Consider the following 27,219-nt stretch of genomic DNA (forward strand, 5'->3'; position numbering starts at 1 on the left):
TTTTTAAAACAGCCAGAAAAACCTAAAATGGTAGAGGAGAAATTTTTCCTCCCCAAAACAAAACAAAACAAAACAAACAAAACAAAACTTAATAAAAAGCTGATACCAAAAAGATATGACAAAGAATTAATATAAGGTTCAGGATCTCGAAGTCAAAATGACCTAGGCTATGTACTTCTTCCCTCCCTTCCTTCCTTCTTTTTCTTAAAACTGAATGTATTTTTAAGATTGTATTTACTTTTAGAGAGAGGGGAAGGGAGGGAGAAAGAGAAACATCAGTGTGTGGTTGCCTCTTGTGTGCCCCCTACTGGGGACCTGGCCCACAACCCAGACATGTACCCTGACTTGGAATCAAACCAGCATCTCCTTGGTTCACAGGCTGGCACACAATCCACTGAACCACATCAGCCAACACCCTTCCTTCCTTTTTTGAAACCTATGTATGTATGTATGTACGTATGTATCAAGTAGTAGTGTACATATTGTAATCTATCTTCATGTTTATATAATGACATGCAAATTCAAGCACATATGTAAATGATGCAGAGTTGGCCCTCATTCAGAAATACTGTCAAAAGTCTAAATTGTAAGCTCTGTATGATTGAGAAGCTGGGTAGGGCAAAAGGATCCTTTAGATCCTCCTGTGGTAGTCATTGGGAGATAGTGTTCAGTTCCTGGAGATACTTTAGGGTTGTGGTTATTTTCTATCAAGAGGATAGCTGTATTCTTAGGTGGGCTGGGAAGAATCAACATAGAAAGAAAATAAATAGTATAGAATTTTCAGAAATATCCTCCTTTATTCTTATAGTTGTAGAATAAGTATATCATATTTTGTCATAATCATGAGTCTAGAGTATATATGACTACTAATTTTTAGAAGGATGTTATTTCTATGTCTATGCTCTTGCAATTAAAAGCAAAAGGCATTTATAAATTATTATATTCCAAAAATCACTCTAGAAATGCTTGTAATCAGAGACCAGCATATAGGCAGGAAACCATGGCTCTGTTTACAAGTGGGATCTGGGTCTTTGAAACAAGGGAACTATATTGTATGGTGCTCATGGGAACTAGGGGAACTGAAGTGTTAGAGGAGTTACTGACAGCCTGTTAATTACCAACAGTTCGTAGTAGGATACAGAGAGGAGCTGGCACCTTCTTAGAAAAATCCATAAACCTTTCTCCTCTAGTAAGTATTCAGACAAGGCAAATAAACAGTGTCTATAAATGTTGTTCTCTTTTTACAGGTATTATAAATAGTATGTTTTCATTTACAAAGTATTTTTCAACCATAGTATAAATGGCTTTAGCATTGGGACTTGGTTTTATATTCTGTTCATTTATTTTCTCTCCTTTTCTAGGGATTGTAAATTCTTAGGTTTTCTCACTTAAATGCATTTTCTCTCTTTCCAAAAATGAAGTCCAAATCCATATTCACATGAATAAAAACTGACTTATTAGAATAATGGATTTGAAACCAAATCAAATGAAATCCTGCTAGCCACTGAATTTTTCCTTAACAGTTCAAAATAAGAAAATTGAATTAATATTTAACCTTTCATTTCTACAGCCTGTTTGAATATTAATTGTTTAAAGAGCTACAAATATACTCTTTATAAACATTATTCCATTGCTGAAAATCACATTGCCAACCAGTGTGTATTTTTTATTAGTTAAAAAATTTACCTTCTAGAGTCAAACAGAATGCCACAGGTGGTTTTTAATAGGAAATCATGTGCTAGGGTGGTTGTGAATGAAAGTACAAAGGACAGGGGCCATGTTTAACAGGAAACCATTTACAACCACATCGTCATGACTGTCTTCTGTCTCAATGGAACCATCAATATTTATGTCTGAAGTTGTTATATAGGTAATTCTTAATATTCAATGAATTTATTGGAGTTAGGAAAAGAGGGAAATTATGTCAAATCTACTGAAATCTAATAGTTTAAGATCTGAACTAGACATTACAGCTCAGAATAGAATTGTTGAGCCTTACTTTAAACAAGAACAATTAAGTACCGAATTTACTCTCCATAGTTCTCTTGGATAATTAATAAACTATTACTCTTTTGTATATCTTGCTTCCATCAACTGAAAGTATAGTAAAATTATAATAAAATAATTTTAATAACCAAAAGCATAAGAATTATATGTAGTAATAAAGTAGTGAGACTTTAGACAAGGTGAAACAATGCTCTTTATTTCTATTACTTTTGCTTGCACTGATTGAATGTCAAAACGCAGTGGAAGGTTGTTTTTTTTTTGTACACTTAAAGGATTGGTAAAAATTATCATAGCTGTGTAGTAAAAGCAAATTCTAACAGCCATGCTCACAATCTAGGACTATTTTGATTTTTCCTTAAACACTAGTTTTGGTGGTCACCAGTCAATCATCTATGACCTAAATATTCAACGAGTCCTGTTATGTTTGATCTGGTGGGTGGTAATTTTTTAACTGATTATTTACAATTAAGAAAATCTCATTTAGAAATTACAAATGTTCAATTTTTCTCAACAAACTGTAAGGTATACACCTAAAACTTCATGTGCCAGGAAATTAGTAAAGGTTATACCTATTAGACAGGGCATTTGCTCTTTTCATTGCCACAGTCTACATCTGTTTCTATCAGTTCCCTCCACTAAGACTGGATGTTGTTGGTATACATCATCATTCTTGTATGAACTTTTTAAATAACAGAAGAGCATAGCTTCTGTATTACTTTCCCAGGGATGCTGTAACAAAGTACTACAAACTGGGTGGCTTAATAGAGAGATGTATTACCTTAAAATTCTAGAGCTAGAAGTCCAAAGTCAAGGGATTGGAAGGGCCAATGTCTCTCTAAAACTTGTAGAGGAACCCTTCCTTGCCTCCTCTAGCTTCTGGTGGGTGGCTGACAATTTTTGGCATCCCTTAGTTTGCAATTTCATAACTGCAGTCTCTCGGCCTCTGCTGTCCTATGGTATTCTCCTTAGGTGACTCTGTATTCTCATGGTCATCATTTATAAGAATGCTAGTCAATAGATTAGTTGCACATCCTATTCTAGTATGACTTTTTCTTAACTAATTACACCTGCAATTACCCTATTTCTAAATAAGATCTCATTCTAAGGTACTTGAGATTAAGACATCAACATATCTGCATTTTTGCAGGTTGAGGGCACACACAACTCAACCCATAAGAGATTACCATTTGGCCTCCCACATGCATCTTTTCAACCTGCAAAAATCACTCACTCTGCCCCAATAGCAACATCAACTCTAAACCTTAACTAAGTATCTAAAACAGGTGGCTGAGCTGAATTATATGTTTCATCCAGAGGCAAAATTCCACTCCACCTATAAATCCTCGAAACCAGAAAACAAATGATTTGCATAGAATAGACATTCACATTCAAAAAGGGAGAAATTGAAAGAAAAAAAAAGGGGAGGTTATTGGCTTAAAGCAACCGGCAACACAACAGATCAAATTTCATTAGGTTTTAGGCCTAGGGATAAGGCTCTGTGGCTGGGTACACCCCCTCCCTGGGCCTCTGGGAGTGGCTCTGCTGCTCTGCACCTGGAGCAGCTCATCTTCTGGAAACTAGCGGTCCAAACAGCCCAGGCCTTTGCATCGATGACTGACTTGGTTTCATCCTTTCTCCATTTCATTCATCTCTGTTTCTTTCAGTCCAGTCTGGCAGTGTTTCTTCTGATATAACATTAAAAAAATTTTTTTGTAAGCTTCCTGTATATTTCTTGGGAGTCCAAGCCATCAGACAAGAGGGGTTTTCATAGATCTTTCCTAAATAACCACATTGCTATTCCTGGCTTCTGCTGAGATGTTTGATTGGATCCATAAATCACATACCTAATCTCTTCAGAAAACTGTTGCCTAGTCACAGGCTCTGCACTGTTTCCAGAACACACAATCTGGATAGGCTGAGAATTTTCCAAATCATCATGTGTTGGTTGTTTTTTGGTTAGTGGTTCCTTCTTCATTTTATCTTTTTTTCTTGTATGTTACTATTTTTCAGCAAGAAAAAAAACAAGGCTGTGTCTTCACAACTTTGCTTGGAAATCCTCTCAGCTAAATATCCAAGTTCATTGCTTATGAGTTCTCTACCACTTTATAACAAGGAGCCCCTTTCCTCCAGTTTCCAAGAACATGTTCTTCAATTCCATCTCTTCCTTTAGAAGAACCACCTTTATCATCTATATTTCTGTCAATAATCTCTTTGAGGCAATCTAGGCTTTTTTTACCATGTACTAAATATTCTTCCAACCTCTACCCATAACCTGTTTCCAAAGCCATTTCTACATTTTTAGGTACTTGTTACAGAAGCACTCTACTTCCTAGTACCAAAATATTTATTAGTGTTTTTAGGAGTACCATAACAAAGTACCCCAAACTGAGTGGCTTCAAACTACAAAAATGGAGTGCCTCACAGTTCCGGAGGTTAGAAGTTTGAAATCAAGGTATTCAATTATGGGTCCATCCTATATTAGTATGATTGCATCTTAACTGATTTTAACAGCAATCATTTATTTCCAAATAAGGTCACATTCTATAGTACTGGGTGCTAGGACTTTCTTTTGGGCAGGATCCCAATTCAACTAATGATAATTTATTTACCCATATCTTTATCAAAAGTGAGAGAAACAAAATATATACTGAGAGAGCTGCTTGATTTTTCTTGAAACTTGACCACTTCTCACATATATACTTCTTGCCTGGTGGTACCTCTAAGGATTTTAGATAGTGGCTTGTGGCCAGAAAAGGCTTATACGGTGGGATATTGACATAGCTGGATATAAACTCACCAATAATTCTCCAGGCTTATAAATAAACACATTCATATGTATTTCACAGTAGTTAGTTGACATAACTAAGTAATACTGCAAATGTTATATTTAATATGCAATACAAGATTCATTAAGATGTTTAAAAGGAAGCAACCCTTAGCTCAAAATGAGATATGAGCTTGAAAACAATACATGATCTTTAGATCAGACAAGAGTTTTCTCAATTAAAAAAATCAAGTGTAACAACATATGTTGATAAGGGAAATAAATCAATAAACCAACCCATGCAATAAAGTGTCTTTTGAGATTATTACTATATTTCTTAAAATCTGAAGTTTGTTTTTCCAATGAGTATAAAAAGTCCAAATTATCAAAGCACAACTATCCAAATGCCTATTTAATTGACATGAAGATGTTTTGTACATGAAAAAAAAACATGGAGTGAATTGTACTTGCTGTTAAATTGTGTGTGTGTGTGTGTGTGTGTGTGTGTGTGTATAAAATTGAGAATAACTGTTTGGCACCATAATATCATGCACAGTGAAAACAATAAATTCTATTCTATAAATAACTGGTGAAATTTAATCTTCTTTAAATATAATTACAATGAGTTTTCTCAGAATCATTTAAAATTTTTCCCTGTCTTCTCTCTCTTTCTGTGACCATCATTACTATATTATAATATTGTGTTAGTTTTCCTCATGACCAAACAGACTGGTGCTGGTCAATTAGTGTCTAGAATGATATCAACCTTGAGCACCTTGTTATTACACCATTCACTGTCTCAGAATGGAAGTGGGCGACAGGGAAATATCTAATCTGGGGAATGACTAAATTTTAAATAAAGACAGATACACTTTGAGAAAGTAATGCTTTCATTTGCAAACTTTTCCTAATATATATTTAATGTTTTAACCATCTCAAACTTCTTTTTTTACTAGGCTGAATCTGGGAAGCATATTGGGTTAATTTTTTAACAAATCACAAAAGAACCATTATATACAATATTATAATATCCACTGTTAGCAATAAACAACTGAAAAAACCCAAATAATAAATGATTGTTTCTTCTCCTCATCTCTCTATGTTGTTCCTGTCAGAGATGCCCATTCTTTATCCTAGATATGGAGCCCAGCCTTCAAGGACTCATCCCCACCTGCCTCAGATGGCACTGTGCTGCAAGTCCTCAGGTTCTTTTTTTGTTTGTTTGTTTGTGTTTTATTTCTTTTTTAAAATTTTAATCATTGTTCAAGTACAGTTTTCTGCCTTTTACTCCCATTCCAGCCCACCTACCTATCCCTCCCCAAGTCCTCAGGTTCTTAACAGCCCCCTCTCGTCCTGCTGCTGTCATTCTTCACACCCACTCTATGTCTCCTCTCTGACCAGCTCCATAAGTTTAAAATGCTAACATCATGTCTCACTGAAATTTCAGAAAACTTCCCCATTTCCTTCTTACAAGTTGTCCACTTCTCTAAGGAATCATATTTATAAAATACACTAAGATAGATTGCTTTAGAGGAAAAATCAGAGGGTATATCCAGGTTTTGAAGCTTATAAAATTTGATGGATTCTCTAAAAAAAAAAAAAGGAAGAACAATTACAACCATTAAGTTCCAAACTATATGAATCACAATAAATAGCAAATTTCAGAAAATTGCAAATACTACAAGATCACATAATTCAGAAAAATATATTTTATCAAATGACTCACTGTCTTTATAATACTAGTCACATGAAAACAACTTTGTAATATCACTATCAATGCAGACATAAAAATACAATACAGTCTTCTAGCATGGTTAATGAATTTTATTATTAAGCCTTATTTAGAAAAGTTTCTTTCAGATTGGAACTTGTTAATGGAAATGTCATATAAACTCTAGGGTCATTTCCAAATTTGGCAAGAACATGAGAGAGGGCACAGCCACACAGGCACAAAGAGTGAAGTGAAGTATGGGAGTGGGACCAAGGTAGACAAAGGAATTGGACAATGTTTAGAGTCAGAAAAGGAGGTGGGTCATACTGCCAAATTCTAGAATTGGCTAGAGAGCAACCAGAATGCTTTTAAAATAAAAGGTCTGTTGACAGATCACTAGATCTAAGGCAGATGATATTGTGTAGTGTTCAGCTCATTAGCATTAATATCAGCCACATTGAAATTTACTCTTAGTGCTGTCCTTGTGAACCTGAAAACTTGTTAGCAATAACTGAAGAATACACAGAAGTACCTGTGATATCACACATGCACATACACACCACACACCTAAATTAATGTGTTTTCCCCAATTTAACTCTCCTTTAGTTGGGTTCCCAAAATGACTATAGCTATAACAAAGGTACCTATTAAAACAAAAATTACAGCAAAATTAAACTAGCAAGGAAGACTTTATTCAAGCCTATTGAAATGAATCAGAGAAAACAGAATGCAATCTAAACTCAGCTCCACTGAAACATATGAACTCAGCTCTACTGAAACAGAGGGCAAGAAGGTTTGAAGAGCTGAGGTGGAAAGGTCATCAGCATTTGCTAATTAACTCTACACAAAGTCAAGATAAACTTTCTCAAATTTCATTGATAGAAGGTAATTTTACAACTTAGAACAAATGTCTACCAAAGATAGGATCCTACAGCCCCACAACAAAGATGGGAAAAGAGGTGCACCATCTTCCTTGGCGATTGCATTGTATAGATGGGTCAGAGATCCTTGAGAAAGACATTGCTGGGCAGCAAAACAGGAAATAGTCTTTTAAGATATGTACTTCTCAAAGGGGAAGAGCAAGAATCCACAAGTTCTAAAACAAATGCTCTAGCAAAAGGGAGTTCAGTGCCTCTTGTCAGGAAGAAGAGTGTCTAAAGTTTAGTGGAGCTGAGGGGAAGTTTTAAGGCTATCTTGATTACACCCAACATAAGGAGAATAGTGGAAGAAGGAGGAGTCTAGACAGACTCCTGGACTGTAGCACTGTTAAAATATTTTTACAGAAGCATGTACTATGAGAAGACACTGCTAAGGCAACCTTGGTGCATTTGAAGGTGCCCAAGTGAAGAGTGCTGAAGTTTAAGGTTTCTTTCACATTCCAATATAATTGCCACTGTGAAAGTATATGGACATTGAATTAGAGTCAGGCTCAAATCCCAGATCTGTCATTTATAAAACACTCTCTTGGAAAAACTGTTCATGCTTTCTCTATCCTTTATTCTTTACATCTACTTCAACAGCAAGTCCTAAGATTTGGCTTCCCAGATGGTTCTCATTTCTTCTCTTCCATATTTGTAACTACTCTGCTGGTTGAGACATCATGACCTTTCATATGCACCCTTGTCAATGCCCCTGAGTCACTGTCCTTCTGTTGTAACCCATGTGATCCCCACACCACAGCCATGCTCACCTTTCAAAGTTGTAAACAAGTACCGTCACTTTCCTGTTCACAGCTTCAAAAATATTCCCATTTCACTTCTAAATAAATCCATACTCCATCCCATAGCCCACAACAGCCCAAATGGGTTGTCTTCTTCATTTTGTGCATTCCAGAGACACTGATCTGCTTTTATGCCTTGAGCATGTTAAAGTTTGTCTTGTGTGAATATTTTTTTTCAGATCCTCACCAGAGGATTTGTTTACTGATTCAAGAAAGAGGGTTGGACAGTGGGACGACACTGATGTGAGAGACAAACATCAATCTGTTGCCTCCCACACATGCCCTGACTGGAGATCGAACCCATAGCCTTTGGTGTATGGGACGATGTTCCAACCAACTGGGCCACCTGTCCAGGGTCTGGCTGAGCATTTTCACAGGCTGATTCCCCTACAAAAACGAGCTTTTTTCTATATTTTTAAACATCAATATAGAGAGAAACAGTTATAGAGAGAAACAGTTAAACTTATCTTGATCATAGTTAGGTTAAATAACTGTTTATGTGTGTATTTATCATCTTGAATTATTTTATATGAATTATTCACCTACTGTTTAGCTTATTATTTCTACTGTGCACAATTTTCAAATGCTTTTATTTAAATTTATATACATTTACATATATTACAAATGCATTTCTCAAGTTTTCATATTTAAAAAATTCCATCATTCTTTCTTGATAAGTTTCCAGGGTCCTTTTTTTAACCATCATTTTATTTAGGTTTACAAATAGTAGAAGCTTATGTTCATTGTAGTTGTTCTATTTTTCTCAGAGAAATGATAAGAAAAGTCACTAGCTGAAAGTTAGGATGGAAATAAACTGTTAGTGTTTTCAGAGAAAAAAATAAGATAAGAAATACTAGGTTAGGAAAGGAAGCAATGGATATAGGGGGGTTGCTGGGCCACACTAATGGATGATTCGACATTGATGTATTATTCAGCAAATATTTATTGCTCTCCTTCTATATTCTAAGTACTCCTCTGGGCACTTGTGATATAACTATAAACAAAAGATATTTCAGATCTTATAAATTTTAAATGAGACCAACTGTAATTTTCACCAGCCACGTCTATTGGGCAGGCTCATTCATAAATAAAAGGAACATGGAATTAACTAGGGCTGATATTTTGCCAGATATTGACATGAGATGAAAAGAGGTAAGGAAATTGAGGGTAAATGGGGAAAAGTAATTTTAATAACGGACCATAAAATGTTAGCTGGAAAGAAGGAAAGTGAAGACACCAGATTTGTGAGAAAAAGTGAAAACTGGCAGCATAAATGAAAGGTGGGTTGTGATGGACATCAAAAGATTGCTCATGTGGGGGCATGAGAAGAGCAACGCTAGATAGAATAAAAAAGTTATTTAAAGAATGGGATTCTTGAATTTGAGATTGTCGTGGCAGCAATAATTGATCATAATAATGTGAATCACACTGATTATGATTCTTTTGTAAATTATAACAAATTAAAGCAGATCACAAACTCCAGTATGAGTCCTGAGCTTTTGTATCTTTAATTACTCCCAGATTATTCAAATCTGTAGTCAGAGAAAAACATAGAGGAACTGACACCAGAGACAGAATCAGCTACATATCTAACAGCACTATAAAAGCACCAAGAATTATAACAAGGCTAAAGTTGGACAGGGTGATGGCAATCCAGCTCTGAAAGCTAATGTTCTTCTTTGCTATGCAGGGCAGTGCACAGCATAGGGTAGCTATTGTTAAACACTGGGAACAGAGACTGTGGCGATCCTCAAGAGGATAGTTAGCAAATTTATGGTTGATGGCATGTGGTTCAGAGCTGGGTGATTTTGTTTTTGTTTTTGGAGGAGAGATGGCTTAGAGGCATCAATGAGAAATGCAAAGGTCTCTTCCTCCACTGTCAACCCCAAGGTCTGAGTGCTCTGAGGAAACTAAATACAATAACCAAAAAACATTTGATGTCAGCAGGCTTTGGAGAGAAAACAATGCTGATTCTTAAGGAAGGTCCAAAACTCTTAGGAGTTTTAGTGATCTCTAGAAGTTCATGACTTCCAGAACACAAAGGGGAGCATCCGAGAAGTTAGAGATTGTGGAAGTTGGGGTCAAAAAATAGATTCCTCAGGGCCACAAAAAGATGCAATGATGGGACTGTGGACTTTTTATGGTAACAGATATGTACTGGTAGGCTTACTGTTATTGGTATCAGCCACTTAAAAATATAAACTGTTTCATTTTGTTTTTTAATAATAGGCACTCTCTGAAAGAAGATCTGATTGTTATATTAAAGCATAAAAAATTGGATTAAAATTTAAAATAATTTCTATTAATAAATTACAAGATTTACAGAACCAGTGTCCTAAAATTATACTTTTAAATATTTCCCAGAACCATAACCTCTCAGGCAGTGATGTCTCACAGGACCAGTGGTCTCTGTAATTGGCTCCAACCCTGACAGAGACTCCAGGCTCTCCACAGCCAACAAAGATATTGTTATCCTTTTTCCTCTGTGAATAATGCAGTCTCTGTTCTCAGTGTTTAACAATAGCTCGCCTATGCTATACACTGCCCTGCATAGCAATGAGGAAAATTAGCTTTAGAGGCTCAAAGACTTGGTCTAATTCCTGCCACTGTTACTCCCTAGCACGTGACCGAGAACAAAGAGTATAGCTCTTAATTGTCAGCTTCTCTGTTTGTAAAAGTGGCTTACAATAGTACCTACCAAATGTGGGGGTTATAAAAATGATATAATCCATGTACAGTCAAAATACTTGGCATTTATTATCTATACAATAAATACTGCTACCTTCTTCATGTATCTTTCCCCACCACACTCCTATAATGCAGATGCTATTACCATCACTTTATAGATGAGGAAACTGAAGGAACACTGCTAACAAATGACAGGACTAGCCTGATTCACAGACATCTCCTTTCTCATACTGCAGTTTGCTTCTTTTCTGTTGGCACAGTGACAGATTATCTTAACTCTCAAGATTGACTCATGAGCAGAGAAGGGTTGGGGTCATTGGTCTGGAACTTCTCCAAGAGCCCATGTGAAAGGAGTCTAGACTGGCACAGGGAAAGAAGCCTCTGTCTCACCTCAGTGTCGGGACTAGGCAACACCCAATGTCCCTATGAGCCTGGTTCCTCAGAAAACTAGGGGCAGAGGGTTACACATTCAAGTTAATACCTAGGGGAACCAAAACATATGGACACTGTATAGTTTTTGAACAGAGATCTATCAGCCAAATTCTAAGACATCCTGATACGAGCACTAATAAAAACAAATAGCATAGATTAATTTTTAAACTGCAGGCTCCTAAGATTTAGCGATATGGAGACTTACAAAGTGGTGTAGCTGTAAAGTTACACGTACGCAGGATTGCTTCAGCAGCTGTTACTTAGAAAGCTATTTAGAGAACAGACTAGAAACACGGTACAATTTTCTTTGAAGCTAAAACTAGTTATATTTCCATATTGTTAATAAAATTATGTCTTTTAAGTGAAATTGAGTAAGGCTAAACAGATTGCCTGTTTAACTTCCAAGCAACATTCAAATTCATTATTTTTCTTGGAATATGAAAATGTGGTACCTGCATAGATTTATTTTTATATTATTTCTAAAAGAATAAATAAAACTAAGCAAATCCTAGTCTCTTCTAATGAATTTGACAACTTCTTGAAAGAAATATCCTTTCTCCATCTATGTTCAGGTATTGAATTGTGATAAGAAAGTGAATATGTTATCATGACTAGGAGCCTGTTACTATTATGTCAGGTGATTTTGGGCTAAAATTTTGATGCTACCACTTGAGAGAGTTTAAACAACTCTCTAAGCCTCTGTTTCTGCTTCTTTAAAATGATAAATGATATAATTAGTTCATAAGATTGTTGTGTTGATTAAATTGGATAATGCCTTAATATAGAAATTAGCATATAGTGATTACTCAACAGTATTTGCTATTAGTGACAGTAGGGGTAATTGCTCTTCATAAAAAAAAAAGGAAATTAAACAAAAAGTGCTGCTTAGAGAATGCTATCTGTATTTTATTGTAAAGAGAGCCATATGCAGAGCATTTCTAGCTTCCCCAAGCAATATCTGATGGAAAGCATGGCCTGCATGAAGAACACATTGGTTTGTGGCCAGGCATTGTATGTCTGCTATAACTTTTAATCAGAGAGAAAAATTCTTTTTAACAAATAATGGAGATGATGCTATTCATAGAGGTCAAGATTATGGAGGAAGAAAGTTAGAAAATGGCAAAAAAAAGTATCCTATCCTGTCTTTCTCTGGTTACAGAGACCAAGCCCTTTCTTCTACACCAAGCTGCCTTGGAAAATGTCTCAAAATGGTAACTGAAAGTTTTCTTTAAATGGGCAAACTTTCCATCTAAATGTTGGAATACTTTTATAGCAAAAGAGGATATAAAGTATATTTCCCATTGCAATGGTAACATTATACTTTCTGAAAAATGAGAAAAATCTGTAAATCATAATTACTAGGGTCTCTTATTATTTGAGAAATATTATTTATTTCCCCTAAATATAAAGATATGTATTTACTTTAAATAAAGTAAATCTACCATTTTTGTAAGTCAAAAGTTATCAAATATTGGCAGCTTTATAAAATTCCACCAAAACTAGATCTGAGAGTCACTTTACTTCCTTTTTAAAATATTCTCAAAATAAATTATATACTGGATGTATCACTTGTCAATGCTTGTCAAGTGATATACTTGAAAATGTGATTTATATTCCCTTAGCAAATAAAAAAGAGGATAATATTTTTTATAGTTAAAGTTTAATTAAAAATTTACCTTTTTATCCTAAAAGAATTTGTTGCATGTATGTGCATGTATCTACAAATGTTAGATAAGATTTATGGAAAATTAGCACAAATGAAATAATATTTGGGGAAGAGAGAAATGTTTGAGTAGTTACAGGAGATGAACTGGAAAGTGCTTGTGAATGCATATTGATAAAAATTATCATTTTAACTCCATTGGGATATTCTCTTTCCCTCAAATTGCTTCATTGTCTTTAAAACACATCCCATTACAGATGAAAATATGAAACTTATCAGTATTAAAAAATGAAATCATATAGCCTAAAAATAGAACTTACTACTAAAATTTATGACTCAAATGAATAAATAAATATCCTACTTATACATTTATCAAACAAAATGTCATAAGCTAAAAATATGCCTTATGTAATTTTTCCATAAAGAAAGGTACTCTATAGTGTAAATAAATTTTTACTGTTAGTAATGCTATGAATATTAGTGTTATTTCTGAGGCAATAGGTCAGGAAACTAATAATATTTTAGAAAGAAATATTTATTCATACTTATTTGTAATGAAAAGAATACAAAATCTGCCTAAGTTTACTGAATCTTATATTTGTGAAAATCTCAAGATAGGAACATGCTCTGTAGTACTTTATCCCATTAATTGATAATTTACCTGGCAGCAGAAAATGTTTAATTGTCCTCAAACATAATTTCCCATTTCTGCCAGGTAGAACATTGTGCTCAGAGCTGGATAAAGAATTAGACATGTGCGCAATCTGTTTGCATCAGCTCTTCTTCTTAATCTAATGTGTAATTGAACACTCCTGCAGTCTTGCTCTTAAAATACTATTGACTTTCTCAAGGGACGAGCGATAGCAGGAAAAAAGTCCCAGTACCCAACAAGTAAATCATGTGCTCAGGAGTTGTTGCTATTCCAGTAGTGCCTTCAGACCTTTGAGCTAATGAAAATCATTCTGTCAAGGGCTCAAGTTACCTTTCTTTACTGATTCTTAACTTAGATATTGATTTTCAAATGTAGCAAGGCAGAAACTAGGTTAATTCAGTGATAGCTTCAGGATAGCCAGATACTTCATTTTGCAAATGACGATATTTAGATATGTAACTAAAATATTTGAAGAGGATAGACACAAAAAGAGATCTTTAATCTTAATATTTTTCTTTTTTAAATCTGGAGCATGACTGAATTTTGGGATGAATCAGAATCATTTTCCTTTGCTCATTACTTACTCTTTAAGTGATAAAATTAAATCTTGGAATTAAAATACATTTTTGATTTATTTTCATAAAGAGCTAAAACTAATGGTTCATCCTAGCAACTTTTCATTCTGATCTCTACAAATATCAGACCACGTAGCCCTTTATATTTATTGGGCCCTTCTATTCAGGTACCTACCTCATTGACAGAAAATGACAAAAGCACATCCCACATGGACATTTAGAATAATGAGTAGCAACAAGTTAAGCTTGAGCCAGCATCTTAATGCTGTTAGTGGGATATAAAATATGCAAGAAACACTTATACAATTCAGGGCAAGGTGGGATGAGCCTGGTGATTATCTGAAGGGTTTAGTATGAGAATTTCTAAAAGGATTCTCTTAGATGGAAATTAATATGATAATATTAATGTGAGATGAGACTTTGACTGGAAGTCACGAACACCACTTAACTATAGAGAGACTTTTATTTGGGTGGACCTCATGTAATTGTAAATGTAGCCATTTAATTTAAATCATAATTTGGTAGAATAATACAAGAATATAAAAATCTCTAAGAATTAATTCAGTTAGAACATGTTATAACTCTAGGAAGAAGAATACAAATCATCCTTAAAACTGTATTCCACAAAATACATTCCTTAAATTTGATAAAGATACTTCTTAAATTTAACATGGACAAATAAAAATATGATCATGAGTTAAATAAAGAATTCACTCCAATAAAAAGCAAACCAAAAATATTGTGTGAATGAAAATAACTCATCCATCTTCCTAATGGTGTGTACATAAAACCTTTATTACAGCACATAGTCATTCCCTCACTGGAGCACTCTAAAGTAATGCATTGAGTATCTCCTATGCATTCTAAGCACTGGGACTACAAAGATGTATTATGCATTCAGGATCCCAAGGCCCTGAGGGGGATGGACAAGGAAGACAGACATTATATTTCATGATAAATAGCTTAGCTATGTTATGTATGGGTAGTTGCCAGACCAAAAATGTTGATCACCAAACTCAGTCTGAGAGAGAATTGGGTTCCAAGAGTTTATACTAAAACTGAGTCAAGTCAATAAAATAAGAATAAGATCTAGAATGGAAAGGAAACATTCTTTTAACAGACAGAAACACACATATTATGCTTGTTCAAATTTTATGTCTTCTTGTAATAGATAACTGAAGTCAGGAATTTTGCCATTTTTATTTTTATGTCTCTGACTTTGTAGAATTTTTACACACAGTTTGTGTTCAATCAAGATTATTAAACAAATTAAATGCTAAATAAATAAATTCATCTGATCAGTCAGTGAATGTGCACACATATACAAAAACTTTTATTTAGTTGATAATACATATACTGAATGAAAATGTAAGCTATCAAAGAATAGGTTGAAAACAGAAAAAACATAAAGCAATAAAGAAGTATACCATGTTAAAAAAATTTTAGAAGTGATATTGACATGTCAAAAATAGGAGTTTGGAGAAAAACCAAAGGCTATTTGAATTAAAAGAGAAGGAGAGAGAAAGAGAAATGCAATCATGATGTAGGAGTAATCAGGAGGTATTATTGCTACATGCTGTATTCCTGCTATTAATGAGAAACCTGCCATGGCATCATATCAAGGCTGAGCAATTTGAATGAACACAGAAAGACATAGTGAATGTCTCAGATACAAGATAGATGATGATCGTTAACATATAAGAAAATTAATTAGAAAGCTGAAGTGTGTAATGAGTTACCCTCCTGGAAAGCAGAAACGTAAGGAATTCATCTCTCTATAGCTTGGGACAAATGCTGTGACTAAAGAAAACTAGAGAAAGAACATATTTAATTCCCCAGGCCCCACTTTATTTCTGACTATTCTGTCCAGAAGGATAATCATAAAGCTTTGAAGAAAGTAACAAATCATGTTTGGGGGAGCTTGAGTCCAAATTAGAACAGAGGGCCTTAAGAAACAGACACATGGATCTAAACACATTGATTTGGGCCGATTACATTCACACAAGATTATTATTATCTAGAGATAAGATACCTGAACTGAGGTCAGTGAACTAAGAGGAAAATATGGAATGGGAGAGATAAAGGAAGACTGGAGATGAAGAAAAATAACCCTGATAGAAATAGAGTGTAACCTTCAAAAAACAAATTTTGAAATTTTCATTGTTCTCAAAGAGAATTCTGTAATGAATAATTTAAAATATTCTTCTCTTTAGAAAGAGTTGCAAATATGAAGGGAAGACAACTTGGTTTTTTCTAGAAGTGGTCATAGAAAACTAATGTATTTTTATGTTTCGTCACCTATTCATTTCCCTGCTAAGCAATATTTATTGAAGGTTTTCCATGTGCTAGCAAGAGTAAGAACTTAGAGTTTTCAAAAAACAACATTTCATTTCATGTGAAGTACCACATTTGGGCTCAAGTACTCAACTGTAACCATGAATAGTTTTCTAGTCTTAAAAATGGGAGGGCATATACTTTAAAAAACGTTTTAACAATGCATATTTGTTCCAAAAAGCCATTGCTAACATTTCACACCGGTCAGAATGGCCATCAAAACCAAATCAACAAACAACTTCTGGAAAGGCTGTGGAGAAAAGGGAACCCTAGTGCACTGTTGGTGGGAATGCAGACTGGTGGGAATGCAGACTGGGAATACTGTGGAAAAAAGTATGGAGTTCCCTCAAAAAACTAAAAATAGAACTGCCTTTTGACCCCTCAATTCCTTTGTTGAGATTATACCCTAAGGACTCTGAAACATCAATCCAAAAGAACCTATGCATGCCAATGCTCATAGTAGCACAATTTACAATAGTCAAGAGCTGGAAGCAACCAAAGTGTCCATCAGTAAATAAGTGGATCAAAAAAACCGTGGTACATTTACACAAAGGAATACTACATAGCAGAAAGAAAGAAGGAGCTCCTACCTTTCTCAGCAACATGGCTGGAACTGCAGAGCATTATGCTAAGCAAAATAAGCCAGTCAGTGAAAGACAAATACCATGTGATCTCACCTATAAATGGGACCTAATCAACAAAAAAAAACCAAGCAAAATAGAACCAGAGACATTGAAATAAAGAACAATCTGACAGTAGCCATAGGGGAAGAGGGAGGGAGATAGTGGGGAAAATAAGGGGAAGGGTCATCAAAAACATGCATGAAGGATCCATGAGGGTGGGAGGTGGGGTGGGGTGGGCTGGGGGAGAGGAGTGCGGGGAGATGGAGACAATTGTATCTGAAGAATAAAAAATTAGTAATAATTAAATAATTAATTTTCTACAAAAATAAAAAAATAAATCCTCTTTACATTCTAGGTCTTTGGGGTGAATGTTTGAGATTTCCTTAAGAATATAGAGTCTTCATGCCCTGGCTGGTGTAGCTCAGTGGATTGAGTGCGGGCTGCGAACCAAAGTGTCGCAGGTTTGATTAACAGTCAGGGCACATGCCTGGGTTGCAGGCCACAGCCCCCAGTAACCGCACATTGATGTTTCTCTCTCTCTCTTTCTTCCTCCCTTCCCTATCTAAAAATAAATAAATAAAATCTTTAAAAAAAAAGAATATAGAGTCTTCTGAGGAAGCATGACAACTCTTCAAATAGGTAGAGTCATAGCATGTGAAAAAGAGAGTAAAAACAGGGTGTAGAAACCAATAGGCAAACAGATTATTTGAATAATTTAAAATTAAGAACAGTACATAATCTTTCATTAAATAATCCATGAAGAAACTAGAGACTACCTATTGATGATTTCTTGGTGATAGTATGATGGGCAAATTCAAATGACAGTTCATATTATGTATAAGCCTAGAATAAAAATATTTTTTGAAGTTTTATAGTCCTTTATTGGTCTCATGTTTAGAAAGTTATTTGGAGGGTACATTGGCTGAAGAGAATGGGTTAATTTTTTTAATAGAAAATGAATTCAGTTTTTTTGAAACAATATATTTGAGACCAAAATTGTTTATAACTTTCAAAATGGTTTATTATGAGAACAAAGACTCATTTATATTTCCTATACGTAGAGGCCTTTCTGCTCGACTAGACAAATAGACTCATTTACTGGATAGGGTTAAGAGAGGAATTTGTAAAACTTTCATCACAAGACATCTTTTATAATTGTACAGTATCTCTTTGGGATGTTTGAGAGTCAACTGTGCCCTCCATGTTTTGCACAGTATCTAATATACCTATATGGTTTCCTTTCCATTCTTAAGGTGTTTAAAAATTTACTATTGCTATAATAGTCTCAGTTCCCTACAACTATTGGAATAGCTTCTCCATTGTAATATTTTGCACAATTTAATTTCATGATGGCAATTAGCGCTTTATTAGTTATCTTCTGTTAAAAAGTCACTAATTTTTATCCTTTTGACATTAGTTATGCTAGACTATTTCAAAACTAAATATTATATATTCATTTTAAATATGTTCTAATATACATTCTATGTTATTTGTGAGTCTGTATTATTAAACATTATGATTAATATTTTTAAGAATATGAGATATTTTATCATCAAATATCATAAAAACATAAATGAAAATACTCCTCCCTCCTAATACTATCTTTACTATATCATTTCTGGCTGGCGTGGCTCAGTGGATTGAGCATGGGCCTGTGAACCAAAGGGTCACCAGTTAGATTCCCAGTCTAGGGCACATGTCTGGGTTGCAGGCCAGGTCCCTCAGTAGGGAGCATGCAAGAGGCAACCACACATTGATGTTTCCCTCTCTTCCTCCTTCCCCTCTCCAACAATAAATAAATAAAATTAAAAACTAAATCAAACTGAAATTATTTAGTAATATATTTTAACCATAAAATATATATTGCAATTTTTCATTTAATTAAATGCAGTATTTACTACAACTTTTTTTCTTATTTACTTTCATGAAATATAAACATAGTTTACTTCATCTAGGTTCACTTGGTTTACCAATAAGCATTTAGGGTAGGTTAGGGATAACATGGCAATTTCTTACTGTAAGCTTTTAACTTCTTACTCAAATACCTTTAACTATAAGAAGCATGAACCCAAACCAGCTGACTGTCTTTCTTTAAAATGATTTCATGAGTTCTAACAATTCCTACTTACATCCCAATAGCAATAATACGTAGCAGGCTACCCTTAGTTGTAAGAAAAGTTGAAAAATTAGGAAACTTATCCAGACACATTGCTGCCCTCACAAATATGCCTTGGTGTTAATAAAGAAGAATAAAATGCCCATAATTTATGCAAATAAATGTCTGTCATAGAGTTGGAGTGACTCCAAATTTCAAGGAAAAAAAGCATATGTGGAGTTACTAGCTCAAATGATAGGCTAGAAAAAGTGTTCCCTTAAAGGTAAACTATATCTTATCTAACACTTATAGCCACTGTAGTCAAATGTTCTCAATTTCAAATAATTTTCTCAATAAGAAAGAAAGGGATAGAGTCAATTCAACAAATATTAACTGAGCTACTATTATAAATAATTTATTTAGGAAAAAATTTTAAAATTTTTCAGGCACATTTCAGCTTATAATAAATAAATACTCAAAAAAATGAAATAAAGTCCTCATCTCACAGTGCTCTGAAAAATGTGACAAAAGATACATAAATAACTATAAATACAGTGATATAAATACAGATTAAAGCACCTATAACATTCCATTGGAATAAATTTAAGAATTTATTCTCATGAGAATAAAGGGAGGAGAGGTCAAATAAATTAAAGGTAATGTGGGGTCAAAGAGCACACAAATTTTTCAAATGGGTCAAGGTTTTGCAGAATGTAATTTGTGGAAACCATTCATTTTTCTAACAGATGTATGTAGATATGGTTTCATAAACTTTAAAAGAAACTCAAGAGGGTAATTTAAAAAACTAAGTTTTATGTTCAGTGTTCACTGATCCATTAAATTACATTGTCTCCCATGCCCTACAACTTAGTTTGTCATATTTATAACTTAAAGATATTTCTCAAAACCCATAGATGATTATTATAGTACTAGAAATGATAACCCCGTGGAAAAGATTGTAGCAGAAGGTTAGCAGATGATTCAGGGGTTATGACATTGGTTAATAAAACACATCAACTTTGATATTGAAATACATATGATACTAAATAATATTAAATGGGCATATGAACTGTTTAGGTTATCTTCCATCTTTTAATATTTCACCATTGTACACCCTATATACCAAAATTGATATCCATAAAATCAAGGCCTATTAATTCATTTACCTATAAATACATAGCATGTATCAGGACAAAATGCTTCACAGTAGTCTGTGATTAGATTCAACCTCAGTGATTATAGGCCTCTCACTTTCATTACTAAGGTTTTTTTTTTGGCATTACCATTTGCACAGTAAGTTATAAAAGAAATTAGTGAACTAAAATTATCATTCTAAAAATATCCTTAGAATTGTGTATCCATTCATGAACAAAAAGAAAGACATAAGAAAGGAAGAAAACAAAGAAAAAAAAAGAAAGGAAAATAAAATATAGAATACTGTTAATTAAATAAAAAAGATTGAATTTTGAAAGGAACCAAAAGTAATAAACTAATACAACCATTTAATATTTTGCTTAATATACAAATTAGGTGACATAAAGGTAAGTATGTCCAGCTCTGAGGCAGGGATTCGGGTTGAGAGTGTAGGGATCTAGCAAAAAAAGAAAATAAAAAGAGAAAGAACTCATAGACACAAACAACAGTGTGGTCATATTTTTAAGAGGGGAGGGGAATGGGTGGAGGTGGAAGAATGTATAAGAGGGATAAATGGTAATGGAAATATGTCTACACATGACATGATTTGTAGTCGAATGTAATGGATTTCTCTTTTCACATAACACTCTCAGAGGCCAACTACATAAGGAAGTAATGGCTATAGTGAATCAACCATAAATTTACATTGGTTAAAATTCATTTGCCCACATCCTTTCAAAGACTTGAAAAAAATGAAGCTAACCACAGACAGGAACAAACTATATACTATAAAAACATTCAATAAAAATAAAAAACTAAGATTTCTGAGAAAAGTAATTTTTCCCATTAAAAATAATTTGTAAATAAATAATTGAGCTGCTCAGAACTTTAATATGCAAATTTTAAAAATTATAATGCACATGAAAATAAAAATGATGCAAGTGTTTTATATTGAGGAAGAGACATCCTATTGCCATCTGTATTACTTAATCATTTCTTATATATTTCTGAGAGTAGCACAGGATTTAATAGAAGCTATTCATTTTAAGCCCATGTTTATGTTATAAATGGAGAAGAATCTCATCAAAATTTTTACTTGTTTATAATAAATATAATATATTACATAATAGCTCAAATATTAAGCTAATCTTGAAATTCAGTTTTTAGATTGAACTCTTAGTTGAAAATGAGCTTAACATTAATCATTGTGAAGATTTCTTTTAATACTAACTTCTGTCCATTTCATCTTTATTTGAAGATTCTGGTCACTTTGGAAACATTTAACAATTTGTACAAAGGCTCTGAAAAATCTAATAAAGCTCCTTGTCTGTGCTGCTGGCCTTGTTCACCTGACTTGAGCTTCATCTACTTTGACTTGAGAAATATGATTTTCTATTTCACATAAAAGAGAAAATGAGGAAAAGACACTTTAAAAATCACTTTATTTATTAGTTTTGTACTGTATGCAAAAGAAATGTAACAGATAATCTTGCCTTTCATGATGCAATGGATAGATTGATAAGTTATCTATAAATACGACTCAAAACATTGAGTTTGCACAAATCACCTGGTTGTTAATGCCCTTTGAATTTTAGCTAGAACTAGTATAACCGTATTTTGAAAATATGACTTTAATAACCCAAATAACATTTTAAGTTTGTCATAAGAGGCCTTCATGACATCAGAACATTAACTTTTTTCATTTTTATTTTTTATTGATTTTAGAAAGAGAGAGAGAAACATCAATTTGTTGTTCCACTTATTTATGCATCCATTGGATCACACGATAACTTAACCAAATGAGCTGCCTGGCCAGGACCTTAACATTCATTTTTTAATCATGCCAGGTAAAAAACAATCCTAGCTCTTCCAATGATAGATGTGTTTTGTTGAACAAGAGACTTAAGTTTTCTAAGTCTTGGTTTTCCATCTGTAAAGTGGGGATGACATTTATCTTGCAAGATTTTTTGAAAGCCCGATAAGATAATAAATGAGAAGCATCATAATGTCTAACCCATTAAAACATTAAAGTGTTATTCACCTTCTCTCCTAGCAGCTAAAATGTACATTATGTTTGTTATGCATCATTTTGAATTATAAATTAAAGTAAAATATGTATATTTTGATTTCAGCAAGTCAACCATATATCATTTTTGCAGACAATAATAAGGCTAGCATTTGATATAATGACTTTAAGAGTCAGCAAATATAAGAATCAGATGATGTCTAATTGACTGCCATTAGTCTCCTCCTGAAGTTCATTGTTAGCTTTCTTAACTTGAAATCTACAATGTAGAAAGCTCTCTAAAATATACTTTGTTTATAAAATTAGCCTGATAGAAAATATAGTAGTAGGAAGTAGTAGAAAAATTATGAATAAAGTTGAAAGCAGACACAACTCAAATTCAGAGAAAACATTACAATTAAAAATTCCATTTGAGGGATATTTTTCCCTAAAAAAATCACTTAGATACTTAGTTAAATAGCTAATTGTTTTGATGTAAGAGATAATGCATGTTCTTGTTGCTGTTATTATTTGTTTTAAATATTTGAAATTTTATTCCTTTTTGAAATAAAACTATGGAACACTCAATTTCTACCATGTTAGTAAGTAAAACAGAAAATGGGTTAAACAGTATTTAAAAAGCAATACCAGTAAATTGTACTGGAAGTGTTAGATGTGTTTTTAAAAAGTTGATTTTAATTCATAATCTGCAATTGTTAAATGTTCATGACTTAAATGTTAAAATCTTACATTTAAATATACTCTTGTATAATTAGAAACCCAGAGTTTCTACTGCCCTCACAAACCAGAGAAGTAACTAAAGTGTACAAGGGTCAAAATATAAATATTATTATATACACTTATAATTTTTAACATAAAAGTTTAATGTTTTAAATATTTTTTATTTTACATTTGAGTTTTTTTATTTTTTAAATTGTTATTCAAGTACATTGTCTTCATTTTCACCCCACCACACTACCTGTGTCACCCATCCCCACCTCCCACCCTCAAACCTACCCCCTTTGGCTTTGTCCATGTGTCCTTTATACATGTTCCTTGATAGCCCTTCTCCTATTATCCCCTATTCTCCCTCCCCCATCCCCTCAGGTTACTGTCAGTTTGTTCAATGTCTCTGATTGTATTTTGCTTCATCCTAATTCCAAAACCAGATAAAGGCCCTACAAAGGAAGAAAACTACAGGCCAACATCGCTGATGAATACAGACGCTAAAATCCTCAACAAAATATTGGCAAACCACATCCAGCAATACATTAAAAAGATCATATACCATGACCAAATGGATTCATCCCAGGGATGCAAGGATGGTACAACATTTGCAAATCAATAAATGTAATGCATCACATAAACAAAAGAAAAGAAAAAAATCACATGATCATATCAGTAGATGCAGGAAAAGCATTTGAAAAAGTACAGCACTCATTTATGACAAAAACACTCAGTAGAGTGGGAATACAGGGAACATTCCTCAACATCATAAAGGCCATATACAAAAAACCTACAGCCAACATCATACTCAATGGGCAAAAACTAAAAGCTGTCCCACTGAGGTCAGGAACAAGATAAGGAGGTCCACTTTCACCACTTCTCTTTAATATTTTAAATATTATTGTACACATACACATGTATAATCAGCTTTCAAATGTGTATGTGTATATGGGTATATCAGTTATATTGGGTTGGACAAAATTTTCACTTAGTTTTTTCTGTAAAATAAAAGACATATTTCTTATTTTCACCAATAACTTTATTGTTCTGGATATTTTGAGTATGTTGGCTGTCTCCCAAGTTGCATAATATTGACTGTTCTAATTAACATCTTAATTTGATTGCTATCAACTTCAACTGGTCTACTGACTGTGGAGCATCATTCATCGAGAAATCTTCAACATGAAACTTTGAAAACCACTTTTGACACCTTCAATCAGTCACAGCACCTTCTCCATACACTGCACAAATAATTTTTTGCCTTTCAGTTGAATTTTTATTATTCTTGAAGTAATAAAGCATAGTATGCTGAAAATATTGTGTATTTTCTTCCATCATCAATATCAAAATGGCTACACAAAAATTCACCAATTTTGATGTTTTTTTAATCTTTTTTTTAAAGATTTAAATTTTTTTTTTTTAGAGAGGGAAGGGAGGGAGAGAGAGAGAGAGAGAGAGAGAGAGAGAGAAACATTAATGTGCAGTTGCTGGGGGCCTTGGCCTGCGACCCAGGCATGTGCCCCGACTGGGAATCGAACCTGCGATGCTTTGGTTCACAGCCTGTGCTCAATCCACTGAACTATGCCAGCCAGGGCAATTTTGATGTTTTTTTTAAAATCTATGCTGATGTGACAGTTGTCATGATATAACTTAACAAAATTATTTTGAAGGAAATTAAAGACAACTAAGTACTACTAAAGCCATCTGAGGAAGAAAAAAAAAAGGAACAAATGTTTTGGCCAATCCAGTATAACCTCATTAAAGTCACGATGTGTTGGTGTAGCCACAGATTTATTTTAAATAGTTAATCAAATATGTTTTTAATAGTGAAGTTGTGTTTTCTAATGTTGGTAAATTTATATAAATTTTTCAGTTTTATAGAGTCTAGATTGAGCTGCCAGATGCTGAAAGTCTCCTTCTGGGTTAAGAGCTTGTTTTACATTCAAACTTTTCCTACTGAATGCTAAATATTTTCTGAAACTTGGTTGAACATGTAACTGCTTAGGAGTTGGAAAAATCTGGTTTGAAGGAGTTGTAACATCTAATATCATATCACAGGTGGTCACTTGCTTCATTAAATACAGACAGTAGTTTGTCACTCCACATCTTTCTTGTTTACACCTTTTATCAATAAAGTAACAAATCTAGAGTTATCATGGTCATAGTAGAATTGTACCATTTCACTATTTCTTTTCCAGATCAGCTGTGGTAGAGATCCAGCTGAGATCTGGTATGCTATTTTAGCTTCACTGAGTCTCCCTCAAGCACATTTTTTCTCTGAGGTTTGCAATAAATATTGGTATTTCTCCATGTTTTCTTGCAAGGATGTCCAGCTACACAGCTTCTCCATTTGTGTTGTTGGCAACACATGCATGAGTCCCAGCATTTGAAGATCTGGCCCCTTTAAAGATGAGTGAATGAAAACCCTTGTAAGACACTATCATTTTGTGAAAATCATCTGATTAATCTGGTCCCCATAGCAGGGCACATCAGAGTTGGCCGTCCACTCACTTTGAAGTTCATTCTGCCAATTGTCTTTCTTCAGTTGACATGTTCTCTGGTACTGAATGAAATGTGGTGGGTGATATTTCTCCTGGGTTGCAGCCTGATCATTCACATCTCCCTTTGGGGATGATCTACTTCTGGTGGCACAGTAACTTGCAGTTGTTCATGTTCTGAGTTGTGTTGTGGTAAATGTCATGCCTCACTGCCATAGGAGCTTGACACAGCAGATTACAAGACAGCATCTCCTTAAATGTTAGGTATTGATTTCCATTATGAAGAAAGCTGTCCTTATATTTCAGCTTTCTCTCGAATTGGGACTTCTTTTTTTGGTCCCATGTATCATGATCAGGAGTCTCTGCTATAGCTTTTGCAGTTTGGGATGGCTTATCATTTACTGGTGATTGTTGGAGTCCACAGTGGAAGAATGTTGTTGTTGCTGTCATCATGCTGTGATGATAACATGGAGACAAGGAAGCTACCTGGGGGCTGATTATAAGTGGCTGTAACCCTTTGGCTCTGGTTGGAACCAAAAGGAGGCTGCAGAGAAGCAGGGAAATAAGAGGAGGACATGATGAGCTCACTGGTGAGGAGACAGAAATCTTTGCTCAGTGTACTGGGGGCATGGGTAGTAAAGGAAGACTGGTCTGCCTAGAGAAGTTGGAGGTTTCCACAAAATATAAGCATTTATATACATGACTGTCTTGAGATTTCTTATACTAATTAAACAATACAGAAGCAAAAATAATGTTGAGAAACAGAAAAGATGTACCCTTTCATACAACACTTAAAAGTATCTGACAGGGCTTCTTATTAAAATGCAATTAAGAAATAACTTGAGTATATAGAAGTTTGCATTAAATCCTGTAAATTTTTTGCTATACAAATGGGCTATAATTTGGGGGTGATAGAAGTTTCTATCCTATGTGAGTTTATAAATATAATGTAGATGTTTTTGACTTATAAATGACCAAGGCCTCCTTAAAATGTTTACTTTAAAAGCATTTCAATTATTTCTTTTGTCATAAACTGATAGGTAAAAATAGATCAGCACTATAAGATAGAGATCAGTGGTCATAAGATGTTAAACTAAACGTGTTCTGTTTATATCTGTTTCAGACAAAAATATTTTAACTGAGGAGCATGTGTGTGTAAGAGAAAAAGTAGGCAGTGGAGGGAAAATATGATGAATTTTGAAATCAGGAGACCTATTAGATGCCCTTGGACATGTTAGGTCTGTGAATGTGGATTTTTCATTTTTAAAATGGCAGAACATATACCCACTTATAGTACTATCCGTATGTGTGTTTCTGTCCAAACATACCACATACCATGCTCCAACTCTCATGGCCATTGTGGCACATGGATATTTATGGTGCATGCCATGGACTGTTCATGGTCGCCTAACCTTGTCCCCACTACATATCCTGCTAATATAGCCTACTACTATAATTTGGCTGTAAGAGCTTTTTTTGTTGTTAGGAAGCTAACCATTCTAGGCTCATGCATAACATTATTTTATTAATGTACATGCATAATACCAGGAATTACTTATTTTTAATACTCATTTTTCACATTTGAAAAAAGC

At 34.0% G+C, this 27,219-nt stretch overlaps 1 pseudogene; it reads right to left on the minus strand.

Moving 5' to 3' along the window:
• Positions 1-24,985: 24,985 nt before the first annotated feature.
• On the minus strand, positions 24,986-26,204 carry LOC114494512 (annotated as a pseudogene).
• Between the last annotated feature and the right edge of the window lie 1,015 nt (positions 26,205-27,219).

This window comes from Phyllostomus discolor, chromosome 3 (assembly GCF_004126475.2).
Source record: "Phyllostomus discolor isolate MPI-MPIP mPhyDis1 chromosome 3, mPhyDis1.pri.v3, whole genome shotgun sequence".
NCBI lineage: Eukaryota > Metazoa > Chordata > Mammalia > Chiroptera > Phyllostomidae > Phyllostomus > Phyllostomus discolor.